Here is a 20,019-nt window from a genome sequence, read left to right as displayed (position 1 = left end):
TCAAAAGTGATAGAGAAATTCCCATTTCCAGAGGCAATAGATGGTACTACTTTTTCTCTATCATGTTTTACTAATATAAACCTGATACTGCAAGTGTTATCAGCCTGTTTAATTTGTTTTCTAATTTTAGAGACTATATGTGATATCTCATTGTTATTTTAATTTCCACTTCTTTTCTAGTATCTTCTCAAATGTTTACCTACCAGTTGGATTTGTTCTGTTGTGAGTTGCATAACTTTCTATAGGCTTTTTCTTCATTCTTTGTGACTCTGTCTCTTTTTATTCTTTTAAAAAAGAATGGGTTGTATTACTGGGCACATCCTGGCCAATGTATTGTCAGTTATTGTAAGTTTAGTGATTCTAGTGGGTTCAAAATCAGTAGTACTTGTCAGATTAATCCCAGAAAAGTTGACATTCTAGATCGTATTTCTGGGCACTTTGTTCCAATCTAGCTGTCAATTTGTATGACAATATATTATTTGGTTACAGTTACATATCTAATAAATTAAATTATATGTATACTCTTTGTTCTTCATAATTTTTCTGAGTAATCTCAGAAATGCATGCTCCCATGTGGATTTTTACATTATTTTAATTAAAAGTACATAATCTTCTTGGGGTTTTAATAGATATGACATTGAATTTATATATTATTTTTGAGAGCATTAATATTTTAAAAAATTTACTTGCCTACTCAAGAAAATGTATATTTGTACATTTTCAGATTGGCTAGGACCTTTAATAAAATGTGCACAATTTTTAAATTTAGTTTCTATATTTCTCATATTGAATTTATTTCTAAATATTATATGAATGTTTTGTCAGTGAAATTTTTTCTTCCATTTACACTTGATTTCCTTTGTTCATCTTAAAATGTTTGTGATACTTATCCATGTTTTTGTATTTATAGTTTGTTGGTTTTGATTGTTGAGTAGTATTCCTATATAATTTGCTACAGTTTATTTATTCATTTCCCTATTAGGTTATCACCAGTTTCTGGCTAATATGAATAAAATAGCATGTTATGAATAACCTTTTACAAGTTTTTAAAAATGGATGCATGTTTGCATTTCTCTTTGGGTACTAAGCTGTGGAAATGCCTCTAGGTGCATTGTCTAAGTTTGTAAGAGACTGCCAAATGTTTAAAAAGTGCTTTGTATCACTTTACATTCCCTCCAGCAATGTAGGATAATTCTCTTTGTTGACATTCAGGTCAGTACTTCATACTGTCAGTCTTTATAATTTTAGCCATCCTATTCCGTGTGAAGTGGTAGCTCAGTGTGGTTTTAAATTTCATGTCCCTGATGACTAGTTCTGTGAAACACTTTTTACTGCACTTATTAGCCATTTGTATATCTTACTTGGAAAGTGTTTGTTTAAAATCTTTTTGCCAATTTTTAAATTGAGTCATTTGTCTTTTTATTACTGTTTTGTTGGAGTTCTTTTGTCAGTCCTTTGTCAGTTGTATGTTTTGAGAGTATCTTCTGGGAGAGTTTCTTAATTGTGTACTTTGAAGAGCAGATGTTCATAAATTTTCAATGACATTCAATTTATTACTTTTTTCATTTTGATACTTTAGTGCCTTTTGTATTCTTGTTAAGCAATCTTCAAAGTCGAAACGATATATTTCCATGTTTTTCTAGAAGCATTGTATATTTAGCTTTTCTATTTAGGTTCATGATACATCTTAATATTTTATTGAGATATAGTTCACATGCCATTTTAACATGTGCAATTCAGTAGATGTTGATGTATTCATGAAGTTATACAACCATCACCCCTCTCTGGTGTCTGAACATTTTCATCAACCCCAAAGGAAACCATTCACTGTTAGCAATAAGTTGTCATTGCCCTCTCCTTCCGGCTCTGGAAAACCATTACTGTATTTTCTGTCTCTATGGATTTGCTCATTCTGGATATTTCATATAAATGCAATCCTACAATGTTTGACCTTTTGTGTCTGGATTCTTTTACTTAACATGTTGTTTTCAAAGTTTATATTTTAGCATGTGTAGTACTTCATTTTTATGGAAGAACAATATACCACAATCTGTTCATCCATGTATCAATTGATAGACATCTGGGTTGTTTCCACATTTTTAGCTGTTATAAATAATGTTGCAATCAACATTTTTGTGCATTTTTTTTGTTTGTTTGGATTTTTTTTGAGATGGGTCTCATTTTGTACACTAGGCTGGCCTTGAACTGTTGATCCTCCTCCTTCATCCTCCAGAGTGTTGGAGTTACAGGCATGTGCCACCATGCCTAGCTATGTTTTCTGTTAGAGTGTATACATAGGTGCAGAATTGTAGGATTATGTGATAACTCGATGTTTAACCTCTCCTCTTTGAGTTGGTGTAGTTCCTTTATCATTTATTAAAAATATGTGGGTCTTTTACTGGGCTTTTAATTGGGTTCTATTAATATTTTTTGGCAGTACTGGTGTTTGAACTCAGGGCTTCATGCTTGCTAGGTAGGTGTTCTACGTCTGGAGCAACTCCACCAGTCTCTATTTTTTTTAAATTTATAGATCTTATGCCAATAGTGCACTCTCTTGATTTTTGTAGTTTTAAAGTAAATATTGAAATCAGATGGTATATGTCCTCCCACTCTGTTTTTTTTATCTCAAGTTTGTCTTATTATATGTTAGCCTTTGCAGTTCTATATAATTCTAGAATCAATTTGTCAGTTTCTTCCAAAAGGTCCACTGAGATTTTGATTGTGATTACATTAACTGAATTTTGGGAACATGGACATAATAATGATTTTGAATCATCCAGTGTAGCTGTCTCTATTTTGACTTTTTAAGTATTTCTGCTAGGAATTTTATTTTGTCCTTAAATGTTTGAGAGAATTTACCAGTGAAACTATGAAACTAGCTGGCATCATAAACCAGTAAGCTATACACTGAAGAGAAATGAGTGCATATGCTCACCAAAAAATATGTTCAAGAGTGTTCATAAAAACTATTCATGATTGCAAAACCTGGAAGCAACCTAAATACTCATCAACAGAAGAATGCAGGACTATGTTATGGTATATTTGTACAGTGGAATTTAGCAGAGCAATAACAAAAGCCAACCACTAATACATTAACACAGACACATCCGAAACAAATTGGATGAAATAAATAAGTGATACCAAAAGAGTACATACTGCATCACAATATATAAAGTTCAAAAACTGATAAAACCAATGTATGGGTTTAGAAATCCTATCAATGATTACCTCTGGCAAGAGTGAATCTGAAAGGGCCATGAAAGCTTCTAATAATCTTCTAATCTTCCCTGGAGTGTTGGGTACACTGATATTACATATATAAAAATTCATAACGCTGTACACTTAGGAATTGGGTACTTTATTACATGTGATTTGTATTTCTAATGCAGTAAAACTTTAATCTTTTCAAATTCAGTGAGCTCTTCTCAGCTTGCAAACTTTTTTTTCTTTATTTAAGGAAGTTTTTCTTCTGTTATTTAATTATTACTCCTTTTGAATGCTCTTTTTCCTCTAAAATTCCTGTTAGTCATGATTAAATATTGTAGATCCATTTGTTTTCTAAAGTTTCTTTTATTTTTTTTTGCATTTTCTTTTGAGTTTTGAATGATTCCTTCTATTCTGTATTCCAGGGCTGTAACTTTTTGTCTCAACAAGTGATCAGCTTCTCTTTCAATTTATTTATTGAATTTTAAATTTAAAAATACATTTTTAGTCTGAAAGGCCTTTTTAATATTATAATTGGATTTCCTTAACTGCACATGTTTTATTTTGTGCAAATAGTCATTTTTATTTTTGTCTCCTCCAGAGAAGGCCTATTTTACTTGGGAGCTGCCTGTTGGTAGTACGTTATTCTTTCACTTTCTGGCTGGTATATTCCCTTAGGTATGGCAGTGATATAATTTATCATACAGATTTGTGAATACAAAGAATGCTATTAATAATTGCACCAACACAAAGACTATTTCATGGTAACTAGAATATGTAGTTAATTCATCCTTCTGTGCCGAATCATGACTTGAGTGTCTGGTTTAAATGCTGGAGAATGATGAACAGCAATAATGCTGAGAGTGATGGAAACCCAGAACTCTTGGTTCCTGAAGGCAGGTAATGTGTAGTACTAGATGGCAAGTTGCCAGGCTCAGGCAATGAGGATCAGAACAGAATCTCAAAATACATGTAATAAAGAATGTCTGTGGTTGTTGAAAAATCCAATTACATAAAGGCTGGGAAGTATTTACTGAGCTCACAGCTTAAAAGATATTGGTCTTTTAATGAACAACAGTTGCTGTAACCTAGGAAGGGGCAAAAGCCGTATTGTGGTAGGTTTTAGAGTAAATGAAAGGTTAAAAAAATGTAGATATCAAATGTAAAGTATTTACTCTTTCTTTGATGGAGGAAGGAAAATATGGTGTTAAGGGCGTAGGTGCAAGTTTGCTCTTGAAGGGGAGGAACGCTGTCATTCTGAAAGTGGAGATAAGGAGATAAGGACAGGTGTGGCTATAGATATAGATATCAGGCTTATCATGAGTTAAGGGGACTTACGTTTTAAAAAAATTATATTTAAATTAATTTATTAAATTAAAAAAAAGAGAATATCCAAAGGTAGACACTGGAAAGTTCTATAGTCACCTATAGGCAATGGTGCTATTTATTTTTGCAAAAGTTCTCTGGAAGGGATTGGGGATATAGCTTAGTGGTAGGGCACTTGCTTAGCACTTGCTTAGCACTTGCTTAGTAGAAGGCTCTGGGTTTAATACCCATCACAGCAAAAAAAGAAAAAAAGATACATGGAAGAATAAATGAAGAGTAAATAGTATCAATACCTGTAGGGAAGGGAAGTAAATGGAAAGAACTTTTAAGTTTTTAATGACCCCATAATTGTATACTATATAGATTTACCAAAATTTATAACATTAATTTTTCATCATCAGACATTTATGTTAATAAGAAATTTTCATGTTATAGGCAACATTTAAAAAAATTATCCTTCAACAGGAATCTTTTTCTACAGCTCTGATTATTTCCATAGATTATATTCCTAAAAACTGTATTTACTGGATTATACAGTTTTAGAGGTATGGTACTTATTGACAAATTTCTTTCCAGAAAAGTAGCAATTCACATTCCTGTGAGCAGCATTTGAATGTATCTGTCTCACTTCCTCCATGCCAGCCTCTATGACAGTACTGAATATTAACTGTTTTCTTTTTGATTGGCTGAAATCAGTGCACAATTTTGTTTTATTATGTGTTTATTAGATTATTACTATACTTGGGTATCTTCTTCATGTGTGAATTCTTTTTCAATTTGTTCATGCCTTTTACTCATTTTTATATTGAAATATGCTTTTTATTAATAGCTCCTTATAATGATATTAATATGATTATTATTTCTGTATATTATTGCTTTTTAATTTCATGATAACTTTTCTTTAGAGGATACTTGTATTGTCTAATATTAAAGGTATTAGGCTCCTCTTTTAATGCTATCTTCTCTTGAAAGTGTCTTAGAAAGTCTTTGCCTATCTTTGGTCAGTTAAATATTAAATATTTCCCATTTTTAATGGTTTAATTTTTTACTTTTTACTGTATAATTCATTCAAAATTCTTTTTGGTATTGAGTATGATATTAAGTCCTACCTAATTTTTTTCTAAGATAAGCATGAGTTTTCAATGGTTAGTCAATGGTCAAGCCAAGTATAGGCTCAAGGTCGAAGTAAAAAATAATACATTTGAAGACTCTAGTTGGCATAGGAAAATATTCAATATAGTAGGGTGAATATTTCTCTCCAAGTTGAAATGTTTAAAAAGTAGTGTGTGAGTCTATACTCTTTGACTTGATAGTGGCTTTCCAGGCTAAGCAATTTTAAAGGCAGTGAATATGATCTCTTTAATCATGTGTTCTGATAAATTAATCAGTTCTTATAGATAGAATTCAGTTGTTGCTTCTGTAACTAAGTAGGAAGGAAACATGGAGGAGAGTTGCTGGTGTGTGCAGATTATGCCCTATGCAAGGGTGCCCAGTAGAGGGAGCAAATAAGGGCTGAAATCTAGTCCAGGCTCTCCTTTTTCTTTTTTACACAAAAGTGCATCATAGGCTAGTGGTACCCTATGGCAGCATGATTCACCTATTTCTGTCCTTGATCTTGTGCATATTCTTTGCATTGTTTTTGTTTGCTGGATCAGTAGTAAACCAAAGTGAAAGCAAACTTAAATCAGACTAATTATTTTTGCCAATTTTGAAGCTTAAATAATCTTTGTAGTCTGTCTTAGTTAATCTTTTCAACAATGCTTTTTTTTTAGGTTATTATTTGTCCACTTTGGCTTCTGATGTAAGCTTTGATTAACCTCTTCTCTCCAGAAATATCTTTATTTCATTTTCTAATAACATGATAACTTTGAAAAATTAAATAGAGAATTGTGCCCACCTGCTAGAAATAGCTGTTGCTAACAATTTAGGATATGTGTTTCAGACTTTTTCCATGCATCTACAAACAACCATTTCTTTCAACATACATATCTATATATGTCATTCTGTCTGTCTGTCTATATATCTTGGTTGATATTTGTGTGTTTTTAGGTTTTTACTGTTACAAATTATTTTGCAGTGGCTATGCTTATACTTGTAGCTTTTCATACTCTAGGGGTATTATTTTATTAGGATAAATTATCTGATGTGAACTTGTTAGATCAATGTGTATGCCCATTTAAAGATTTTATATATATAATGTATGTCGTATAATATATATATGCATATATGTGTATATATATATTCCTCCAGAATAGATATATTTATAGTTCACTAATAGTATAACAGAATTTTTCTTTTTTTTGCCATGATGGGACAACATAGTTTCTTTTTTTTTAATTTTTGTATTCGTTTATTCATATGTGCATACATTGTTTGGGCCATTTCGACAACATAGTTTCTAATCTTTGTCAATATGATAGGCAAAAAATGATATTTGGTGTAAATTAAGTGCCCAATCAGTATTTGTTGTATGAAAGTATTGCATTTTAATTTTTGTTTAATTATTGGTAAGACTTACCATCTATTCAAAGGCTCAGAAAACTTTTTTTCTGGGTGCCATAGTGAATATTTTCAACATTGCAGGCCACATGGCTGTGTTGCATCTAGTCAACTCTGCCTCCTTGTGGCAGGATTGAATCCATAAACAATATGGAAGTGAACCAGCAAATAATAACCCTGGTGTTCCAATACCTACAAAACAGGCAGCAACCAGATTTGACTCCCTGGCAATAGTTTGCTGACTTCTGATCTATTCATGTGTTTGAAGGTCATGTAGGTTACTTCTGTGTATTTATACTTTCTATCTTTTGCATCTTTTTGTTGGAGAGATTGCTTTTTCTTGCTGATTTGTAATAATTCTTTTTTTGGTAAGAACTCTTCCTTCAGTCATGTAAGTCACAACGTTATGTCTCTGTCCTATATCATAGATATTTTGTCCAGCATTTCATTTGTATACTAACTTTGTATATGGACTCTTTCCCCCATAGGTATTTTTATTTTTTATATAATTAAATTTGTCAGTTTTGCTTTGTGATTTCAGGATTTTATGACTTATTTAGACAGATCTTCCTTATTGCAGGATTATAATAATATTGTCCTATATTTTCTTACTTTGTCTTTCTTTTAATTTAAAAAAAATTTGAATGTTTGCTGCATTTAAAATTATTTGTTGTAAGACAGAGCTCTAAATTTAAATGGATAATCTGTCGTTTATATCTTGATTTGAAATATAATTTTATTCTAAATTCCCATATATGCATGACTGTTTCTGAACTCTGATTTTCTGATGTATGCCTTATGGATTCTTTTTTGTGCTATTTTACATGTCATCTGTTTCTTTACATTATCTAATGTATTATTGCTTTCATAGGGACTCTATTGAGATTTTCTGTATACATTACTGAGTTGTTTTTATTGTTTCTAATAGTTTTTCTCTTGAATTTTCTAGGCTGTCATATCATCTGTATACAATGATAATTTTGCCTCTTCTCTTTCAAAAGAGATGCCTCTCATCTTGTTGTAGTGGCTAGAATTTATATGATAATGTCCTATAATAGCGGTGATAATGGATATGCCTATTGTATTCCTGATTTCAATGAGAATGGCTCTTGTGTTTCATTGCTAGGTATGTTTGATGGTAATTTTTCTTTCCAGTGCTGGAGATTGAACTCCAGGCCTCTTGCATCGTAGGCAGGCATCTGTCCCTGAGCTACACCTACAGCCCTTGATGGTAATTTTTTGAAATTCTGTCATGTTTAGAAAGATTTCTATACTCTTAGTTCATTAAAAAAATAAGGATGGACATTGAATTATCAAATGTTATTTTGCTGTCCATTGAAATGATTATATATTTTTTCTTCCTTAAGCAGTTTATGGAATAAATTGTGTCAGTAGATTTCTTAATATTGTGCCATTTTTTCCCTTGGGAAAAAAATACTTGGTCAAAATGCATTCTTCTAATTGTGCATTATTTTGTAATACAATGTTGGAATTTTATTTGCTAATTTTTAAGTTTTATAAGTTTAAAGAAGCTTACTCAATAATTTTCTTTTTTGTACTGTCTTTGTCAGTTTATAAACTTGTGAAATGAATTGGGATGTTTCTGTGCTCCTAATGACATGGAAAATGATGTAATTAAATATGATGTAGTTAAAATGTTAAAATGATAGATAATATCTATTTCTTGAGAGAGAGATAAAAATTATCTACAAACCCTAGTGAATCTAGTGCCATTTAGAAGCATAGATGTTTGACAACTTAACTAATTTCATGTTTAGTTTTAATTCATTGTAGCTATTTTACTTTTACAGTGAGTTGTCATAACCACATTTCCCTAGAAAATCATCCATTTATGTATATATTCAAATTTGTTGGCATAAATTAATTCACAGTATTTCTCTTATTTTAAACTCATCTCTAATCTCTGGCTCTATTCTACTCTTTGTTCATTTATCTCTTTACCATGTACTTACTGAGCATCTGCTATTGTGTGCTGGCTTGTGCAAAGTTTTCTGGCTCTGATATTATAGTCAGTTGCAGACAAGAGAAATGAGGTGGCTGCCCCTTGGAGTCTAAATGTCATTGTTGCATATTTGTGTACATTCTTGGACAAACTTACTCAATGTTTGTTTTATTGGTAATTCTGCTGGAAAACAATTATATATTTTTTATCTTCTCTACTGTTTTTATTCCCAGTTCATTAATTCTTATTTTATTTCAGTGTTATCTTAAACATGTTTTTGTTATGGGAATTTTCAAATACACACAAAAATAGGAAGGAAGATTCTCAGGCACTCATGAGTTATCTTCAACAATGATCAACTTACAACCAGTCATGCTTCATTTTAGCCCTAAGCCCCTACATTTTTCAAAACAAATTCAAAACATCTTATAATATCATCCACAAATTCTTCAGTATGTACCTCTCATAGATAAGTTCTCATTTTGAAACATAGCAGTACAACCATCACTCATAAAAATTAATGTTTTCTGATGTCAGAGAATGAAAAATACTGAAAAAACCCATCTCTATATAAATATAATATAACACACTGTACTGTAAGCTGTTGAATACTATGGGAGCATGGTGATAGAGAATGAGTAAGTAATGGAGAGAGGAGGTTAATTTGATTAATGCACAATATAAATAGGCCTGAAGTATCAAGGTGAATCTCCCCCTTGGAGTATCAATGTACCTTAAAAAAGTGAAGGGCAAGAGGGTAAAATAGGTCTTTTCTAGGGGTGGGTACTAATGGGAGAGGGTGGGCATAAGGAAAGGGGGAATAAGGGTGGGAATAAGGGAATGTGGTGAATGTGTTTTGTATCTATATATGAAAATAGAAGAATGAAACCTGTTGAAATTGTTTTAAGAAGGGAGAGAGGGGGGAGGAGGTAGAACAATGGAGGGGGAAATTTAACTAAGATACATTGTAAGCACATATGTAAATAGCACAATGTATCCCCTTGTACAACTATTATATGCTAATAAATTTTTTTAAATTCATGTTTTCTGAATACTCTCTGATAGCTATCAAGTCAATATTCAAATGTCTAGAATTATCTCATGGGTGTCTTTTTAAAGGTCATCAAGCAGTACAAGTCCACAAATTACATCAGGTTGGCATATATCTTTCACTTACCTATTGCTTATTATGAAAAATTTTAAATTTACAGGACAGTGGAAAATTAGTATAATAAAAAATTGAATAGACTTCACTAGACTCAAAATTTGTTAAATATTTTTCCAAATTTGCTTTTGAACTGTCTCTATATGCACATAGTGTATATTTGGTTTAGTACTATTTTAAAGTAAGTTGTAAAGATTTTAATGTTCAGCATATTCTGGTAATGTAATATTTAATACCAATAGTGACATTTTAAATATTAATACTTCTATAAAGTCACACAATATCCAGTTCATATTCAAAATTTCCCACTTGTCTCAACATTTTAAAAATAATAACTAGGTCAAGTAAAAAAAAAGGCAACTTGAAAGGGCTATATTGATGACAATTTGATCAGAAGAAGAATAAATAAATCGAGAATGTGATGAAGGATAAGATGCTTATAGTTTCAAAGCACTTCCGTGCTAAAAAATTTAATTATAAGAGGATAAAGAAATAGCCTTAGAGGGGAAAAGCCTGGAAAACGCTTTCTCAAAACAGAAATATTTTTATTTCAGCTATTTTCCCCTGAATTAATACTCAAGTTCAGGCATCGCAAACAAAATACGTCTTTACTTTTATAATCTGTACTAGATCTCTTATCCCTCTTTTTGTTCTTGCAGTTATTAAACAACAAATGTTATTAAACAACAATTTGTTCTTTACACCTTCACATATTCTGAATTTGTCAGCCTTGTCTATTAACATAAATGTATCTTTAATTTTTTTTGCTCCACCTCCCTACTAACTGGGATTGTACTACCACACTTACCCCTTTAGCTTTAATTTAAACTGTATTTCTTACACATTCTGGTCTGAAAAATTAGTTTTTTTTCAAAAATTTTGGTAGTACTGGGTTTTGAACTTAGGACTGCATGCTTGGTATGCAGGTGCTCTACCACTTGAGCCATGCTCTGTCTATGATTATTTTAGAGGTATGGTCTCGCTCTTCTCCCAAGCCAGCCTGGACTTCATCCTTTTATTTTAGGCTTCATACCATTGTTGGGATGACAGGCATAGGATACCCTGCCTTGTTTTTTAACGTTGAGATGGGTTTTTGTAAACTTTTTTGCCTGGGATTGGCCTGAAACTGTACCCAGTAACTGCTTGACATTGGGGTCTCATGAACTATTTGGTTGGACTGGCCTCAAACCATGGTCCTCCAGATTTCAGCTTCCCAAGTAGCTTGGATTATAGGTGTGAACAGCGGGCACCTGGCTAAAACAGCATTATTTTTAGAACATTTTTATAAGGATAAAATGTCAAACATAGCTATATTAGTTAGATTTCTGTCACTGTGACAAGGTACCTGAGAGAATCAACTAATAAAAAGGAAAGGTTTATTTTGTGTCATGGTTTTAGCAGTTTCACTTGAGTGCATTGCTTTCTGCCCATGGTAAGGCAGAGTACATTTTAAGGAACAGAGCTACTTACCTCATAGCAGCTGGGAAGCAGAGAGAGGAAGCTGCAAGGTCCCTCTATGCTCTTGAAAGGCATGCCCCCAGTACCTATTTCCTCCAATTTGGCCCTAGGCCCTAAAGTGTCCACCACTTCCCAGTAGCACCATCATCTGGGGACCAAGCCTTCTGAGCCCCAATAGACATTCTAGTTCCAAATTGTAACAGTAGTCAAAACTGAATGAAAGCACACTGTTTTAATGTGCTTCTTAAAAAAAATGGTTATTAATCACTTCTAAATCTGTTGCTTTCTAAGAAACTAACCTCAACTCAAAGTTTTGTTTTCATGTCAGTTTGTGTTTACATTTTCTCAACTATAATTTGGGAAATAAATTCTTCAGGGAAGTGACTCATTGTTCTCTTGTAAGCCAGTGGCATGGCCCAACAATCATTTTGTTAGGTTCTTTTGGGAAAATTACTAAATCTTAGGGGTCAAGTTACCCTGAGGATCCATGAACATTGATAATAGTATACTGGTTTCCTGTCTGTCCAGGGAACTTTACAAGCAGCAGGTAAAGAACAAATAAAACCACATTTGCATGATGTTACATAAAATGTATCTTGTCTTTTTTCTTCCAGTCTTTATGATGCCTGGCAATTCTTTCAATTTTTGTGCCTGTTTAACTTAATTAAACATACTAATTTAACTTAACAGGGTTAAATTCTTGTTTACATTCCTTTTAAGTTGAAGTAACTTCTTTTTTTTGCAGTACTGGCATTGGAACTCACAGTTTTGTACTTGCTAGGCAATGCCTCTCTTTTTTGGAGATAGGGTCTCATTTTTTGCCCCTTCTGGGCTAGAACTGCCTTACCCCTGATCTCAGCCTCCAGTTTAGCTTGAAATGTCAGGCATAAACCACTGAACCCGGTTATTGGTTGAGATGGGGTCTCACTATTTTTTTGCTTGGGCTGGCCTCAAACTGTGATCCTCCTGCTCTCAGCATCCCAAATAGCTAGGATAACAGGTGTGAGTCATCGGTGCCCAGCTTGAAATAACTGCTGATTGCATTGTCATAGATTTCTTTTACAGTGCATTTCATACTTAGTGTCATAAGTTTCTCCAATACCTATGATGTTGTAATTGAATGTCAACTTTCAATACCTATAGAGAACCCTTCTGGCTTTGTAACAGGTCTCTGAGCTCAGGTAATAGTCATCATCTTCTCAGAACAAACAAATTTTAGGTGCAAACTTATACAACTTTGAGGTCAGTGAGATACGTACATGAATATTTTAAATGGGTGCTTCTTTTTCTGAGATCTGTTTAAGCAGTTTTCCAGAGTTGATTATATGACAGTGCTTTCTGGTTGCAGCCTGTATGCTACCTAGAACTCCTGAGAGCCTCCAGCCACTGCCATGACTGGCAGGGGCCTTGTGCCAATGCCTGGGCCTCTGAAGCTCACCTGCTTGTGGAGCTTCACTTTAAATTTGCCTCAATCCAAGTTGCTTAGCTTCCAAGTACAGTGAACTAACAGTCTGTTTACTTTGAGTAGCTGAGGTAAGAGGTATATGGAGTTATTTTGCTTGTTTTGTTTTCTGTTTTCTGATAGTCAGGATTGTTGCTGTATTGGTATGGGACAGAGAAGTCTCACAGGGTCCTGGACTCAGCAGATCCATGTTTAAGGTAGAGTACTTTGTGGTCACCATCTTGAAATTCTTTTATTTATTTATTTATTTATTTTTTAATTTTATCATTCATATGTGCATACAAGGCTTGGGTCATTTCTCCCCCCTGCCCCAACCCCCTCCCATACCACCGACTCCACCCCCTCCTCTCCCCCTACCCCTTCAATACCCAGCAGAAACTATTTTGCCCTTATTTCTAATTTTGTTGTAGAGAGAGTATAAGCCACAATAGGAAGGAACAAGGGTTTTTGTTGGTTGAGATAAGGATAGCTATACAGGGAGTTGACTCACATTGATTTCCTGTGCGTGTGTGTTACCTTCTAGGTTAATTCTTTTTGATCTCACCTATTCTCTAGTTCCTGGTCCCCTTTTCCTATTGGCCTCAGTTGCTTTTAAGGTATCTGCTTTAGTTTCTCTGCATTAAGGGCAACAAATGCTAGCTAATTTTTTAGGTGTCTTACCTATCCTCACCCCTCCCTTGTGTGCTCTCGCTTTTATCATGTGCTCAAAGTCCAATCCCCTTGTTGTGTTTGCCCTTGATCTAATGTCCACATATGAGGGAGAACATATGATTTTTGGTCTTTTGCGCCAGGCTAACCTCACTCAGAATGATGTTCTCCAATTCCATCCATTTACCAGCGAATGATAACATTTCATTCTTCTTCATGGCTGCATAAAATTCCATTGTGTATAGATGCCACATTTTCTTAATCCATTCATCGGTGGTGGGGCATCTTGGCTGTTTCCATAACTTGGCAATTGTGAACAGTGCTGCAACAAACATGGGTGTGCAGGTGCCTCTGGAGTAACCTGTGTCACAGTCTTTTGGGTATATCCCCAAGAGTGGTATTGCTGGATCAAATGGTAGATCAATGTCTGGCTTTTTAAGTAGCCTCCAAATTATTTCCCAAAGTGGTTGTACTAGTTTACATTCCCACCAACAGTGTAAGAGGGTTCCTTTTTCCCCCGCATCTTCACCAACACCTGTTGGTGGTGGTGTTGCTAATGATGGCTATTCTAACAGGGGTGAGGTGGAGTCTTAGTGTGGTTTTAATTTGCATTTCCTTTATTGCTAGATATGGTGAGCATTTTTCATGTGTTTTTTGGCCACTTGAAATTCTTGTTTTGAGAAAGTTCTGTTTAGTTCACTTGCCCATTTCTTTACACCTAGGTATTGGATTTTTTTTTGAGGCTATTGTAAATGGAATTGTTTTCATACATTCTTTTTCAATTTGCTCATTGTTAGTGTATAGAAATGCTAATGATTTTTCTATGTTGATTTTATATCCTGCTACCTTGCTACAGCTATTGATGATGTCTAGAAGCTTCTGAGTAGAGTTTTTTGGGTATTTAAGGTATAGGATCATGTCATCTGCAAATAGGGATATTTTGACAGTTTCTTTACCTATTTGTATTCCTTTTATTCCTTCTTCTTGCCTAATTGCTCTGGCTAGGAATTCCAGTGCTATGTTGAAAAGGAATGGGGATAGTGGGCATCCTCGTCTGGTTCCTGATTTTAGAGGGAATGGTTTCAGTTTTTCTCCATTAAGTATAATGCTGGCTATAGGTTTGTCATATATAGCTTTTATAATGTTGAGGTACTTTCCTTCTATTCCTAGTTTTCTTAGAGCTTTTATCATGAAATGGTGTTGGATCTTATCAAAGGCTTTTTCTGCATCTATTGAGATGATCAAGTGGTTTTTGTCTTTGCTTCTGTTAATGTGGTTTATTACGTTTATTGATTTTCATACGTGGAACCACCCCTGCATCCCTGGGATGAAGCCTACTTGGTCATGGTGAATAATCTTTTTGATGTGTTGTTGAATTCGGTTTGCCATTATTTTGTTGAGGATTTTTGCGTCAATCTTCATTAAGGAGATTGGCCTATCGTTCTCCTTTTTGGAGGTGTCTTTGCCTGGTTTTGGGATAAGTGTAATACTGGCTTCATAAAATGTGTTCGGCAGTTTTCCTTCCCTTTCTATTTCGTGGAACAGTTTAAGGAGGGTTGGTATCAGTTCTTCTTTAAAGGTCTGATAGAATTCAGCAGAGAATCCATCAGTCCTGGACTTTTCTTTTTGGGGAGAATCTTGATTGCTGCTTCAATTTCATTTTGTGTTATAGGTCTATTCAGGTGATTAATTTCCTGTTGGTTCAGTTTTGGATGATCATATGTATCTAGAAATCTGTCCATTTCTTTAAGATTTTCAAATTTATTTGAATATAGGTTCTTAAAGTAGTCTCTGATGATTTCTTGGACTTCCATGGTGTTTGTTGTTATCTCCCCTTTTGCATTGCTGATTCTACTAATTTGGGTTTTTTCTCTCCTCATTTTGGTCAGGTTTGCCATGGGTCTATCGACCTTGTTTATTTTTCCAAAAATCAACTTTTTGTTTCATTAATTCTTTGTATGGTTTTTTTGGTTGAGATTAGCTCATTGCTTTGGGATCTTTCCATCTTTTTAATATATGCACTCATGGCTATAAACTTTCCTCTCAGGACTGCCTTAGCTGTGTCCCATAGGTTCTGGTAGGTTGTGTTTTCATTTTCATTGACTTCCAGGAACTTTTTAATTTCGTCTTTTATTTCATCGATGATCCATTCTTCATTAAGTAATGAGTTATTTAGTTTCCAGCTGTTTGCATGTTTTTTGTCTTTACTTTTGTTGTTAAGTTCTACTTTTACTGCATTGTGATCAGATAGTATGCATGGTATAATTTCTATTTTCTTATATTTGCTGAGGCTTGCTTTGTGCTCTAGGATATGATCTATTTTGGAGAAGGTTCCATGGGCTGCTGAGAAGAATGTATATTGTGTAGAGGTTCGATGAAATGTTCTGTAGACATCAACTAGGTCCATTTGATCTATTGCATATTTTAGATCTTGGATTTCTTTATTGATTTTTTGTTTGGATGACCTATCTATTGATGATAATGGGGTATTAAAGTCTCCCACAACCACTGTGTTGGAGTTAATATATGCTTTTAGGTCTTTCAGGGTATGTTTGATGAAATTGGGTGTGTTGACATTGGGTGCATACAGGTTGATGATTATTATTTCCTTTTGGTCTATTTCCCCTTTTATTAGTATGGAATGTCCTTCTTTATCTCATTTGATCAATGTAGGTTTGAAGACTATTTTGTCAGAGATAAGTATTGCTACTCCTGCCTGTTTTTGGGGGCCATTGGCTTGGTAAATCTTCTTCCAGCCTTTCATTCTAAGCCTATGCTTATTTCTGTCGGTGAAATGGGTCTCCCATAAGCGATAAATTGTTGGATCTTCCTTTTTAATCCATTTCGTCAAGGAGTGCCTTTTGATGGGTGAATTAAGTCCGTTAACATTAAGCATTAGTACTGATAGGTATGTGGTGATTCCTGTCATTTAGTTGTCTTAGTTGTTGGAAGGTTTGATTGTGTGTACCTAAGTTGAGGTTACTCTCTACTGTCTTGCTTTTTCTTTTCCTGTGGTTTGGTGCTGCCTGTCTTTTCATGGTTAAGTTGGGTTTCACTTTCTGTGTGCAGAATCCCTTGCAGAATCTTTTGTAGTGGTGGCTTTGTGGTCACATATTGTTTTAGTTTCTGCTTATCATGGAAGACTTTTATTGCTCCATCTATTTTGAATGATAGTTTTGCTGGGTAGAGTATCCGGGGGTTGAAGTTATTTTCATTCAGTGCCTGGAAGATCTCACCCCATGCTCTTCTTGCTTTTAATGTTTCTGTTGAGAAGTCTGCTGTGATTTTGATGGGTTTACCTTTGTATGTTACTTGTTTTTTCTCTCTTACAGCCTTCAATATTCTTTACTTAGTTTCTGAACTGGTTGTTTTAATGATGATATGTCATGGGGTAGTTCTATTTTGATCTGGTCTGTTTGGTGTCCTGGAGGCCTCTTGCATCTGTATGGGAATATCTTTCTCTAGATTTGGGAAATTTTCCGTTATTATTTTGTTGAATATATTACGCATTCCCTTTGCTTGCACCTCATCTCCTTCGATGCCCATGATTCTCAAGTTTGGTCTTTTGATGGAGTCAGTGAATTCTTGCATTTTCTTTTCACAGGTCTTGAGTTGTTTAATTAATAGTTCTTCAGTTTTTCCTTTAATTACGATTTAATCGTCAAGTCCTGAGATTCTGTCTTCTGTTTGTTCTATTCTGCTGAATTGGCCTTCTGTTTTGTTTTGCAGTTCTGTTTCGTTCTTTTTTCTGAGGTTTTCCATATCCTGGGTGGTTTCCTCTTTAATGTTGTCTGTTTTTGTCCTGAGTTCATTTATCCATTTATTCATCGTGTTCTCTGTTTCACTTTGGTGTTTATACAGTGCTTCTATGGTTTCCTTTATTTCTTCTTTTGATTTTTCAAATTCTCTATTTTTGTTGTCTTGGAATTTCTTGAGTGTCTCCTGTACATTTTGATTGACCCATCCAGTATCATCTCTATAAAATTCTCATTGAGTACCTGTAGTATGTCTTCTTTTAAATTATTCCTGTGGGCTTCATTGGGTCCTTTGGCATAGTTTATCTTCATTTTGTTGGAGTCTGGATCTGAGTATCTGTTTTCTTCATTCCCCTCTGGTTCCTGTACTAATTTTTTGCTGTGGGGATACTGGTTTCCCTGTTTTTTCTGTCTTCCCGTCATTGTCTTTGGTGTTGTTACTGTCCCTGTACTGTGTGCAATTAAGTGTTTTCTAGCTTGTAATAATAATAATGGTAATATTTAGAATGGAAGGGTGAGCTGAGATGGAAAGCAAGAAGTTAAAGAAAGGGGGAAAACAAATACACAGACAAGAAGGAGAAAACAGAACAAGGTATCAGACAAGAAAGTTTCAAAGGTATAAACAGGGAGCATTAGCGTACTAATTAACAGTAAGCTGAACAGACATTAGAGAGACAGAGAGAGGATTGAAAATCAAAAATAAAAAAAAGATAAGAATAAAAATAAAAAATAAGTAAATGAAAGAAATATCTATATATAAAAATGAATTAAAATAAAATGAAAAATAGAAAATTAAAACCAAAAAACCTCCAAGTTCAAATGCAATGAAGTTTCAGTCTTAATAATTTGGGTGTCCATCTCCATCTGCAATCCTGGAGATGGTGCCTCAGATGTTGTTCTGTAGTTGTCTCATCAAAGGGGACACATAAAGTAGAACAAAACTACACACACACACACACACACACACACACACACACACACACACACACAAAACCCACCAAGTGTCCCAAGTTCAAATGCAATACAGTTTCAGTAAGTTTTTCAGCATGCAGGTGTAATTTGGTTGTTCTCGCATCAAGGGTAAGGAGAAAAAGAAAAAAAAGAGTCTGAAGACAGTTCTGAGAATGGTTTCTGCAGCTGTGGCTTGCCTGCCCACTGCTGTCAGCCTGCTGTTGCTGGCGGCGTTATTTATGCAGATCTCTGGTGTGAGCTTAGCACTCACCTGGCCCCACAGGCTTTGTTTGTGCGTGAGCCTCTGCTACAAGCCTTCTCCCTTCCAAGCACACTTGAAAAGGTGACACTGCACCCGCGTTGTCAGGCCTGTGTGTTTATTTACAGTTCATGTGGGAGGTGGGTCTTCCCCCCTCTCCTGTGGAGTTTTCCTCCCACGCCACTTTCACAGGCTTTCCTGCTCCTGATTATTGGGCGGTGCTGCTGCTCATGCCAGCCACCATGTTTGTTTACAGTTCATGTGGGAAGTGGGTCTTCCCTCCTCTCCTGTGGAGTTTTCCTCCCCCCACCACTCTCACAAGCTTTCCTGCTCCTGGTTGTTGGGTGCACACCCCCGCTCCTGCCAGAGCCTCTCCGGCCTGCCCGGCTTGTTTATTTACAGTTCCAGGAAGGATTCCCTTCCCCCAATCTTCAGCACTCAGGGTGCCCCACCCTCTTTCCTGTGTGTCTTTATTGTTCTTATTGCTTATTACTCAGTTTCTCTTTTTTCCCTGGGTGGAGGTCAGTCTGTCCAGGGGGCTATGCTGCTCTGGCCCAGGCTTGTCTCTGGGAGTACCCTGGTACCTCGAAGCTCACCTGGTCCGCGTCTTCCCAAGCCATCTGGGTGCGGGCGACTGGTGGCCCGGGGACCCTCCTGGTTTCTCCATTTAACGTGAAGTGGAGATTCTCTGCACCAGCTGGAGGTGTGGAGGGGTCAAAGTTATGCCTCTTCCAGTGATTATGCCTACAAAGTGTGTCTCCAGTGTCTCTCCAAGATTTCACTATAGGAGGCTCACTTTCTGCTTCCTCCCTCTAGCCACCATCTTGGAATCTCTTGAAATTCTTTTCTCTTGGCAGTACTAGGATTTGAGCTCAGGGCCTCCCACTTGCTAGGCAAGTGCTCTACTACTTGAGCAACTCCACCAGCCCTTGAAATTCTAAATTTTAGCTTTATATATGTATTTTGTAAGTGAATCCAAGGGAATTATGGAGCACATGCAAGGGAATTGGGGATCCGGTTGATCTGGTTTCCTGGCAGCCACTGCCTCATTGGGATGACTTTTTGATGGTCTGATCCCTGGCCCTTGGTTCCCTGCCCCTCTAGGCTCCTTCCTCAGACTCCTCCTTCCTCACTCAGACTTGGAGCCATTGCTGCCCTCTTCCTGGGGAATCAAATGAGTCTTGTCAGCAGGAAGAGGCCCAAGTCATGCCGTTACCTTTCATCTTACCCAAGTGTGGGCCTAGCCTGGGGTACAGGGAAGTGAGGGTTGAATGCATGCACTCTGCTGCATCTTGTTCTAGTACAGTGTCCTGTACAGGGTTGATGGTG

This window comes from Castor canadensis, chromosome X (assembly GCF_047511655.1).
Source record: "Castor canadensis chromosome X, mCasCan1.hap1v2, whole genome shotgun sequence".
Lineage (NCBI taxonomy): Eukaryota > Metazoa > Chordata > Mammalia > Rodentia > Castoridae > Castor > Castor canadensis.
The sequence above is the reverse complement of the archived record's forward strand: the minus strand, read 5'-3'. Positions refer to the sequence as shown.